Consider the following 12,408-nt stretch of genomic DNA (forward strand, 5'->3'; position numbering starts at 1 on the left):
CTAACTGATGTGGCTCATACTATAAAATGTGTTTTTGTTTTTTGTCAGTTGAGTTGACGACAAATCACAGCAGATTCAAGGGTACACATCCTGCTTTTACTTCCTGGCATGGGTACACTCAAAATGGCTGCCAGTTCACCCATTATACCATCATTGACTTGCCTGTTCTATTCATTCTATTTCTGTGGGCAGCACACACTCCCCACATTTCAGAGATTGAAATGGCGGGGGGTTTGGGGGAGGGGCATGTATTCTTGGAGTAGGAAGGGGCTTTCAATGGGGTTGGTGGGAGTGAGTGGGAGGATGAGGGTCTGGGATGAAAGGAAGAGCTCTGACGCAGCACAGAGGAGAACACAACCATGACAAATGAGATAATCTCTCTTTTGCCTTGAGAAATTTTTATACTGTTTCAGGGGCTGAAATTGGGCAAGGGGGTGGCGAGGGTGGATAAAACGGTCGTAGAAGGTTCTGACACCTACTTCATCGGCCCTTGCGGAATGCTCCTGAGCATGGTGCTTGCACCTACATCTTAAAAGAGGCTCGAGGGTATCTGTCATGTAGATACCAAAGCACATGCATTAGCACAAGGGAGATAAATGTTATGTGTTTGTGGATGCGCGTTTGTGTATGTGTGTTGGTGTTCATGAGACTGTGTTTGTGTTCATGAGTGTCCAAGGCATATGTACTGTATATGGAATCTCCTACAGAATTTATAGAGAGTGCGTCAATCTGAAAGAAGATTCGATGGAGATATCGAAGGTTCCCAAGAGTCTTCCAACGGCACCATAACGAGCTCCTCCACATAGCAACCCTGAATTCTTGCTCCGGTTTCTTCGAGAAATACTCCGGCCCTCAGATTTATGAAAGGAATGTTCTTGAGAGCTGGGGGTTGGGTGGATGGACACGCTGGGTTGTTTTCTCTCTCCCATCTGAAGCGTTCTGTGTCAAATGGTTACAGAGTATATGAAAACAGGATACAATTGTATGGATTTCCATATTTATTTCAGGAAAACAATCTGTAAATTATCATTATCTAAATCCCCCTTACATTTCAATCAAGAGATCATCAGTGAGATTAGAGTAAGCTTGACAAACTACAGTAGACTGCTCACAGTGCAGGCATTGATTCAAGCTGATATTTTCATAGCATCAACATGATACTGTCTGTATCAAAACAAGTTCAGGTATTACGGCATGTACAGTCGTGGCCCAGAGTTTTGAGAATGACACAAATATTAATTTCCACAAAGTTTGCTGCTTCAGTGTCTTTAGATATTTTTGTCAGATGTTGCTATGGAATACTGAAGTAAAAATTACAAGCATTTCGCAAGTGTCAAAGGATTTTATTGACAATTACATGAAGTTGATGCAAAGAGTCAATATTTGCAGTGTTGACTCTTCTTTTTCAAGACGTCTGCAATCCACCCTGGCATGCTGTCAATTAACTTCTGGGCCACATCCTGACTGATGGCAGCCCATTCTTGCATAATCAATGCTTGGAGTTTGTCAGAATTTGTAGGGTTTTGTTTGTCCACCCGCCTCTTTATGATTGACCACAAGTTCTCAATGGGATTAAGGCCTGGGGAGTTTCCTGGCCATGGACCCAAAATATCGATGTTTTGTTCCCCGAGCCACTAAGTTATCAATTTTGCCTTGTGGCAAGGTGCTCCATCATTTTTGGAAAAGGCATTGTTCGTCACCAAACTGTTCCTGGATGGTTCGGAGAAGTTGCTCTCGGAGGATGTGTTGGTACCATTCTTTATTCATGGCTGTGTTCTTAGGCAAAATTGTGAGTGAGCCCACTCCCTTGGCTGAGAAGCAACCCCACACATGATTGGTCTGAGGATGCTTTACTGTTGGCATGACACAGAACTGATGGTAGCGCTCCCCTTGTCTTCTCCGGACAAGCTTTTTTCCGGATGCCCCAAACAATCGGAAAGGTGATTCATCAGAGAAAATGACTTTACCCCAGTCCTCAGCAGTCCAATCCCTGTACCTTTTACAGAATATCAGTCGATCCCTGATGTTTTTCCTGGAGAGAAGTGGCTTCTTTGCTGCACTTCTTGACACCAGGCCATCCTCCAAAAGTCTTCCCCTCACTGTGCATGCAGATGCACTCACACCTGCCTGCTGACATTCCTGAGCAAGCTCTGTACTGGTGGTGCCCCGATCTCACAGCTGAATCAACTTTAGGAGATGGTCCTGGCGCTTGCTGGACTTTCTTGGGCGCCCTGAAGCCTTCTTCACAACAATTGAACCGCTCTCCTTGAAGTTCTTGATGATCCGATAAATGGTTGATTTAGGTGCAATCTTACTGGCAGCAATATCCTTGCCTGTGAAGACCTTTTTGTGCAAAGCAATGGTGACAGCACCTGTTTCCTTGCAGGTAACCATGGTTGACAGAGGACAAGCAATGATTCCAAGCACCAGCATCCTTTTGAAGCTTCCAGTCTGTTATTTGAACTCAATCAGCATGACAGAGTGATCTCCAGCCTTGTCCTTGTCAACACTCACACCTGTGTTCACGAGAGAATCACTGACATGATGTCAGCTGGTGCTTTTGTGGCAGGGCTGAAATGCAGTGGAAATGTTTTTTGGGGATTCAGTTAATTTGCATGGCAAAGAGGAACTTTGCAATTAATTGCAATTCATCTGATCACTCTTCATAACATTCTGGAGTATATGCAAATTGCCATCATACAAACTGAGGCAGCAGATTTTGTGAAAATGTATATTTGTGTCATTCTCAAAACTTTTGGCCACAACTGTACACAGACTATTTAACTTGTCAATAGATACCAAAATGCATTGATTTTTAGGGATAGGCGGGCTATTCATATGTCAGAACAAATTCTAGGATATACAGTATCTGTTACAGTCTATAGACACGGAAATCATGAATATCCAATAGCTACTCCCATGGGTTTGGTTGTGTTTGCATTATTCAAAGGTTGCGTTTTTCTCCACAAAAACAGACCAGCTCTACTACTATCAATATCACCTCTAAAAATGCCATTGTGAGCAAGAGGTTGATAACTTCCCCTGCTCCCCGAGCTAACCTGTATTGAATACTTGCTCAAAGGAGGACAAAAAAATATCACCCAAACCCAACAGTTATGTAACCAAGGACTGGAGAAAAAACCACAGCATCAAATATTAACATATTTTTCTCTCACTTAAATTATAAAAATGCTTGTCGGCAACAGCATGTGTTTGCCAAGTTTTCATTGGTTCAGGCCGTTCTGAGGGGATGGGATCATAGTGTAGACATTTTAAGATGAGGAATTCAGTTGCAGTACCTCACCCCAGACTGAGGATATTACACTGGGAGGGTAAGGTTTTCTCCTTTAAACATCTCTCTCTCTCTCTCTCTCTCTCTCTCGCTCTCTCGCTTGCTCTCTCTCGCTCTCTGTGCTAGGGTCTCTGTGACCTGTAGTTTGAGGTAGAGGCTCTGCTTGCATCTTGATTTAAACACTGCCTTTAAGTTGCATAGTTGTCCATCCCCAGCTGCATTGCTTGGTTACTCTAACACTATGCACTCTATACTAAGGCTTTGGCACAGAGCTAAAAGTGCTTTCCTGTTCCTTTTTTTCATATGTGGAAGGCCCTTGTTTATTTAGCCATTTCTCAGTGGTGCCTTTGAAAGAAAACAGGAAGGAAAATGTGTACTCAATTCAAAGGCCATGTTATCACGAGTAGCAAGTAAAACTGCTAGACCCACTCCACATTTCACAGCACACAATGTACTACTCTACAGAATACAAAGCTTTTTTTTTACATTCACATTGTTGGACACAGTCAGACAAGCGAGCACTGACTTGGAGAGACTGAGGAAGACACATTGAGACAGTAATTAAATGAAACCCAAGCCAGCATCCTAGAAATGGAGGCTGCAGATTACCAACAACATGAGCCTATATTAAAAACGGTGCATGTGTAGAAAGAGAAGATACACGCTGCTGCTCCCCCAATTCCAGCCCCTCAGCTGGGCTTACAGCAAATGGGTGTCAGGTGGCCACAAGGCAAACTCAACATGATTTATTAGTCAAGCAGGAGGATCAGGCTGGTGGATAGATACATCCAAATGTGAGTCCAGATTTGTCTCCTCATGCAAAAACACACTGTGGTGGATTTGCGTTTTTCATATAACCACATGATGTCTGCTTTTTATTTAATTTAAAGGGACTACTTACTTCCTCTGTAGCTTGAGCCATAACTGTTCCCTAAAAATGTCAGCTAAAGGAACATGATGTAAATGATTGTACCAACATAAATCATTGAACAGTAAAGGGGATTTTTCCTGTAAAAACATTATTTTCTGAACGATCATGTCAACTAATATGAGTAACCTATTTCCCCCCTGTATCTCCCTCTATCTCCATCTGTCTCTGGTTCATCATTCTCTCCCAACGTGCTGTCCATCTGGGAATCTGCGCTAATGCTGTCATTATATGCGGGCCTGCAGAAACCTATTAGCCAGACCTCAATGGTAGTACGGCTCCTTATTGATCCATGGTGTTATCCCTAATGGCCACTGAAAGGCCTGTGATTCCCTTCCTCTGCAGATCACTTGCTCCTCTTTCAAACTACTACTGGGGGTGAGCGAGCACTTTAAAGCTGACCATACTCAATGTGTCTCTTGGTGTAGGAGTGTGTGTGTGTGTGTGTGCGCACACGATATGTGTGTTTGTTTGTTCGTAGGCGTACGTGTGTGTATGCATGTGTGGGAAGCATAGCGTTCTTCCTCTGAGAGAGAGTGCTGATGACAACCCCAGCATGGGGTCTGTTGGGGGATATCAGGCCTTTGTCACACTGTCCAACCCCCTTCCCTCAGCCATCAGCAGGCAGAAAAAACAGAATTGTATACTCCGACAATTATTCTGGGCCATTAAATGGAGTCAAGGGAACCTGGGAACCTGTGCCCACAGCACAACCTTTCAGGTCTTCAAGATGAGCTACTCGATTCCCTCATTTAGATACTCAACAGATTTGTGTTTACACCAAATAATCAATTTACTCAAATAATAATCAGTTTAAGTAACAGCAAATAATCAAATTAAATAACATTTAAAGGCTCATCATCATATCTCCAGTGGTTGAAAAAGTAATACTTGAGTAAAGGTAAAGATATCATAAAGGGGAATGGAAACACTTCAGGAAGAGAAGAGATGTATTCCACCCACTAATATTAAAATGTGCATTTAATATAGAATCATGTCTATATTTAGGATTTTGATATTGAACAACATTTATTAGAGTTATGTGTACTGCTATAGTAACTGTCAAACCCTGATCTGTGTCACCTGTCCTTGTCTCCACCCCCTCCAGATGTCACCCATCTTCCTCATTTTTTATTAACTTTTTTTAACTAGGCATGTCAGTTAAAACGTCTTAAAGCTAGGGGGCAGTATTTTGACGTCCGAATTAAAAGCGCGCCCAAAGTAAACTGCCTGCTACTCAGGCCCAGAAGCCAGGATATGTATGTTATTAGTACATTTGGATAGGAAACACTCTGACGTTTCTAAAACTGTTTGAATGATGTCTGTGAGTGTAACAGAACTTATTTGGGAGGCGAAACCCCGAGGACAAATCCAGGAATATTTCTTTTAGGTCACTCTTTTCAATGAGTTTTAAATGGGAATCTAGAATTCTAAGTTGCTTGCAGTTCCTATCGCTTCCACTGGATGTCAACAGTCTTTAGAAATTGATTGATGTTTTTCCTTTGAGAAATGAAGAAGTAGCCCTGTTCAGAAAGGAGGGTCGAGTGAAGTGTACTGTTGCGGTTGAGGCGCGTGACCTGAAAGCTCGCTACACATTGTTTTCCTCCGGTATTGAACACAGTTTATCCCGTCTTAAATTGTATTGATTATTTACGTAAAAAAATACCTAAAGTTGGATTAGGAAAGTTATTTGAAATGTTTGGATCAAGTTTACAGGTAACTAATTAGACAATGTGTAGTCATGTTGCGCGAGTTGGAACCGGTGTATTTTCTGAATCATTGCGCCAAATAAATGGACATTTTGGATATATAACGACAGAATTTTTAGAACAAAAGGACCATTTGTGATGTTTAATGGACATATTGGAGTGCCAACAGAAGAAGATCTTCAAAGGTAAGGCATGCATTATATGTTATTTCTGACTTTTGTGTTGTGCCTGGTGGTTTGAATTGTGATTTTCATGTGTATGTTTGCTGGGGTGCTGTTCTCAGATAATAGCATGGTTTGCTTTCACCATAAATACTTTTTGAAATCTGACACTGTGGCTGGATTAACAAGATGTTCATCTTTAAACCCATGTATAACATGAATTATTATTATGAGTATTTCTGTTTTTGAATTTGGTGCGCTGCTATTTCACTGGGTGTTGTCAAATCAATCCTGTTAACGGGATTGGTCCAGCGAAGGGATCACTAAGAGGTTTACAATGACGGCCTAGAAACAGTGGGTTAACTTCCTTGTTAATGGGCAGAACGACAGATTTTTACTTTGTCAGCTTGGGGATTGGATAACTTGGGTAACTTTTCAGTTGTAGGCCCAGCGCTCTAACCACTAGGCTACCTGCCGCCCCATTTTCCCCTCGGTATTTAAACCTGTGTTTTCTGTCTGTGCCAGTTTGTCTTCTATGTTCCAAGTCAACCAGCATGGTTTTCCCGTGCTCCTGACTTTGCTATTCCCTTTTTGCTAGTCCTCCCGGTTTTGACCCCTCCCTGTTTTCTGGACTCTGAACTGGTTTTGACCTTTTTCCTGTCCACGACCATTCTCTTGCCTACCCTTTTTGGATTATTAATAAATATCAAAGACTCAAACATCTGCCTCCCGTGTCGGCATCTGGGTCTTGCCTTGAGCCCTTATAGTACAAACTGGCCATGACAGACCCAGCAGACTTGGACCAGCTCCCCCACACTGTCTCCCTGCATGGAGCCACCATTGGGAGGCATGAGGAGCTACTGCTGGACCTTTTGGAAGGGCTTCGTTCTCTGACGGAACGCCGCGACCAAGGGTTCAAGGCTATCATGGTACGAATCAGTGAATTAGCTCATAGGTAGCCTGCCACATCTGAGACCTCTCAACCACCCAGTAACCTATCTACTATCAGTGGTGGATTTGTACAGCATACCCCTGCTCCCCGATAACCCCGCTTAACACCTCCGGAGTGATATTCTCGGGATCCTGGAACCTGCCGGGGATATTTCTCAATGCTCCCTTATTTTTGAGCTACAGCCATCTTCGTTCCCTTCGGACCGGGAGACAACGTGGAGATAAAGAATAACAAAATATATTTATTAACTGAAGTAAAGTAAATACAATTAACAGTGGTGTGTGTAATCAGTAGTGTAAGTGAGTGGTTGTGTGTATACATGTGATAATGAGGGGTGTTGAAAGGTAACAACGCAAACAAACAAAACAGCCACATAAAATGCCAACACCCAAAATCTGTAAGTGTGTCTGCATGGAGAGAGTCTCCTCAATTAATGGGGAAGAGGTGCATTTATCCTGGGACACACCCAACCCAGGTGTGTTCCATTTCCCTGATGACCCTCCCGGCTCTGCCCACCGACATCCTATTAAGGAAAACAAGAGCAAAGAGAAAGAATTCGGCAGACAGAGTGGGAGGGTCGTCAGGAGCGACAGGAGCGACAGAACAGGACAATACCAAACATAAACTAACCGTGGTCAGTCACGTGGACATTCAGGAACATGGCGCACGAGAGAGCGCGTCAGCAAAGACATTATCAGTCCTTCGGATGTGCCGCACATCGAGATAAAAATGCCTGTAAAGAATAAACACCATCTCATTATCCTCTGATTAGGACACATCATGGACCTCAAATAGGTGAGAGGGTTATGGTCGGTGTAGACCACAATAGGTACTACTCCCAACCCAACATAGACCTCAAAATGTTGAGGCGCCCATATGAGCGCTAGCGCTTCTTTTTCAATGACCGAGTAGTTCAACTGATAATGGTTAAACTATTTGGAAAAGAAACAAACAGGCCTCTAAACACCGTACACATCTGCTTGCCGCAAAACTGCACCTGCCCCCACATGACTGGCATTCACCTGCAAGGTAAATGACAAATCCACACAAGGAGCAGCCAGCACCAGAGTTGAGGTTAGCAACCTCTTTGCATCTTCAAAAGCCTGTTGACAACGACCAGACCATATGTAAACAGCCTTAGCCTTCAGCAAATCTGTCAAGGGAGCAAACACAGTAGAGACGTTCCTACAAAAACTACGATAATAACCAATCATTCCCAAGAAACGCATCAGTTCCTTTTTAGGAGTTGGTGGTGGAAATGCATCAATAGCTACCACCTTAGCCCGAACAGGACGCACTTCACCCTGCCCAACCACCTTTCCAAGGCATGTAACGGTCGCCTGAGCAAACTCACATTTAGCCAGATTGATCGTGAGGCGACCTGCAGCATGGCGGTCGAACAGCGCTTGAATATGGGACAGATGTTCCTCCCAAGTATCTGCATATATCACTACATCGTCCAGATAAAGAGCGCACTCGGCCAGACTGGAGACGACCCTGTTCATAAGTCGCTGAAAAGTGGCAGGTGCATTACTCAGGCCAAAACTCATAACCGAATATGAGTACAGACCAGAGGGTGTAATAAAGGCAGAGATTGCACGTGCCCTAGTCATCAGTGGCACCTGCCAATAGTCCTTTAACAGGTCAAATTTGCTCACAAACTTAGCTGCGCCAACTTGACCAATACAGTCCTCCACCCGAGGAAGTGGAAATTAATCTGGTTTAGTGACACTGTTTACCTTACGGTAGTCCGTACAAAATCTGTTTGTCCCATCCGGTTTACTGACCAAGATACAGGGAAAAGCCCAACTGGAGAAAGACTCTGCTAACTCACTCTCCAGCATGTACCTGATGTCAGCATCCAGACAATGCAGTTTCTCTGAAGAAACTCTATAGAACCGCTGATGAATGGGTTCAGTATCCCCAACGTCAATATCGTGTTCTATTAAGTTTGTACGGTAGGTGTATCAGCAAACAAACCTGGAAATCTCAGAATCAGACCAACCATCCGCCCATCAACAGGTAGATGAGCGAGAAGGCTATCTAAAATATTTTTCAATCTACCCTACAGTATGAAATTGTCGGAACCAGGAACATCTTCCTCAAGCATGGAGCTAGCATGACAAGAACCCAGCGAAATAACATTATCAGCCTAAAGAACAGGTTTACTGTTCTCTGTAGACTCCTACTGTTCAGCCTCAGAGGAATGTGCATAATAGGGTTTTAACAAATTTACATGGCACGGTTGGTGTGCTTTTCTCCATTCTGGAGTAGCAACTAGATAGCTTGCTCAGTGCACTGGCGCACAACCGTATATGGACCTTAACACTTGGCTTGAAAAGGATCTCCAACAATTGGCAGCAGAGCAAGAACCTGGTCATCTGGACTAAAGTGACGAGGCTCAGCTCGCCGATCAAATATGCCTTTTATCCTCTCCTGTGAAGATGATAGCTTCTCTTTAGCCATCTCACCAGTGGCGTACAGGCGTCGCCGGAAATCACACACATAAGATAACAGGGACTGAGTTGGCTCGGGAGACTTCCAGTCATCCTGGAGAACAGATAGAAGTCCAAGCACCCCATGACCAAACACAAGGTCATTTGGACTGAACCCCATTCTCTCCTGTGAAACCTCCCTTGCGGCTAACAGTAACCAAGGCAAACCCTCCTCCCAATTTTTATCTATCTCAGTACAATAAGCTCTCAACAAAGACTTAAGTGTCTGATGGAAACATTCCAGCACTCCTTGACTTTGCGCGTGATAGGAGATAGACAAATTGTGTTTTATATGGAGCTGTTGGAGAACCTGACCAAACAGATTAGAGGTGAAATTAGATCTTAGATCACCTTGAATGACCTTAGGGATTCCAAACAGTGAGAGAAACTGAGTCAAAGCTTTTAGCACAGACTTAGTTGTGATAGACCGGAGAGGATAGGCAGCAGGAAACCTCGTGGTCTGACACATCACAGTGAACAGGTAACTACGAGGCAGAGGACCAACACAGTCAATTATCAGATACTCAAAAGGTTGACTGAGTACAGGAATAGGACACAGTGGTACCGGCTTATTAGCTTGATTAGGTTTACCAGTTAATTGACAGGTGTGACAAGTTTTCATGAACTCAGAAACATCCCTCTTCAACCTTTCTAGCGCAGGCGTTCCGCTAGCGGAATCCGTCGACAACATTCCGCTGAAAAGGCAGCACGCAAATTCAAAAAATATTTTTTAGAAATATGTAACTTTCACACATTAACAACTCCAATACAGCAAATGAAAGATACACTTCTTGTTAATCTATCCATCGTGTCCGATTTCAAAAATGCTTTACAGCGAAAGCACACCCTATGATTACGTTAGATCACCGCCAAGTCAAAAAAACACACAGCCAAAGATAGGAGTCACAAAAAGCAGAAATATAGATAAAATGAATCACTAACCTTTGATGATCTTCATCAGTTGACCCTCATAGGACATCATTTTACACAATACATGTATGTTTTGTTCGATAATGTGCATATTTATATCCAAAAATCTCAGTTTACATTGGCGCCTTACGTGCAGTAATGTTTTGATGCCAAAACATTCAGTGATTTTGCAGAAATACTCATAATAAACATTGATAAAAGATACAAGTGTTATTCACAGAATTAAAAAAAGACTACTCCTTAATGCAACCGCTGTGTCAGATTTTTTTAAACTTTACGGAAAAAGCATAATCTGAGAACGGTGCTCAGAACCCAAAACAGCCAGAGGAATATCCGCCATTTTGGAATCAACAAAGTTAGAAACAACACCATAAATATTCACTTACCTTTGATGATCTTCATCAGAAGGCACTCCCAGGATTCCCAGTTAGACAATAAATGACTGATTTGTTCCATAAAGTTCTATCATTTATGTCCAAATAGCCACTTGTTGTTAGCGTGTTCAGCCCAGTAATCCATCTTCATGAGGCGCAGGCACTTCATCCAGACAAAAACTCAAAAAGTTCCATTACAGTCCTTTAGAAACATGTCAAACGATGTATGGAATCAATCTTTAGGATGTTTTTATTGACATCTAGTGGAATCCGTAGGAAGTGCAACTTGACTCCATAGACACTGTGTATTCGGTAGGCAAAGCTTTGAAAAACTACAAATCTATAAAATATTTTTGAATTTCGCGCGCTGCCTTTTCAACGGAATGTTGTCGAGGGGTTCCGCTAGGCTACATGTGCACCACCAAGTCAGAACAGTAACGTTTGGCAAAATGAAGAGGTGAAAATAGACCAAATTATTAGGGTGAGACACATCGGCTACTAACAACTTACTATACAACATACACTTAGTATTGCTTTCTTAGCTACAGTATACATATCTCCCTGGCATATTACATCATTTATGCAGCAGCATATAAGACATTTTTGGACTCACCTTGTAATGTGGAAAAGTAGAGTGGTGGTCCTTCATGGGCAAATTGTGTCATCAAAGAAAGACAAAGAGGACGGATTTACAATCCCGAGTTGGATGACTGTTCAAAACGTATTTTCCCAGTCTGAGCTTGTTTATTCCCGACTTCCCAGTTGCAATGCTTGCAGTTAGCCACTGTCACTGATTCCTTCCAAACCACTCACTGTTGAATTTGTGATTTCCAACTTGTTGTGTAATGTTTATGTCCAATGGCCAATGAGCACCGTTATGTTTTATCTATAATTTCTCTTCATTATTTGTCTTCATATGACAAGGATTAAAAATAATTGTCCAGTAGATTGTCAACTTTATTCATGATGTTGACTGCTAGCTAAGATTTTGAAAGTAAAATGTTGACATGATCAGTCCAATCAAAGCTACTCTACAAATAACGTGATTTGACATCATTTTATCTGTGGCCAATGACCTTGAGCCTTCTTGGAAGGGCACTACTAATGTAACTCTAAGGCAGGACCCAAAGGGCTTTGAATTTTTGATGTCTACCCTTACTAAGGACTGGTGACGTAGTTTCCACATGAGTGACAGGACACTGAGCCATCATGGCGCAACGGTCCTATTTTCTGCTGGCTTGCCTCACTACCATAGAAAGCACTGAGCTAGGCTGAAACACCTGCATTTTGGAGCTGCCTTACTCAAGAAAACAAAAAGCGACCATGTCTGTATGCCGCTTTATTAACTCAATTATATATTTTATTTTTTCTGCAAACTGATATGTGACTCGTATTAATGAGCCCCACATAAAACACACCACCATTGTTGGTGGAAGAAGGTGAGGACCAAGGTGCAGTGTGGTATGTGTCCATATTTTTTAGAATGAACACGGAAATAACAAAAATAACAAAGATAAACGACCGAAAACCGTTCTGACTGGTGACAACAGACAACAGAAAATAATCA

Source organism: Oncorhynchus masou, chromosome 2 (genome assembly GCF_036934945.1).
Source record: "Oncorhynchus masou masou isolate Uvic2021 chromosome 2, UVic_Omas_1.1, whole genome shotgun sequence".
In the NCBI taxonomy this organism is placed as follows: Eukaryota; Metazoa; Chordata; class Actinopteri; order Salmoniformes; family Salmonidae; genus Oncorhynchus; species Oncorhynchus masou.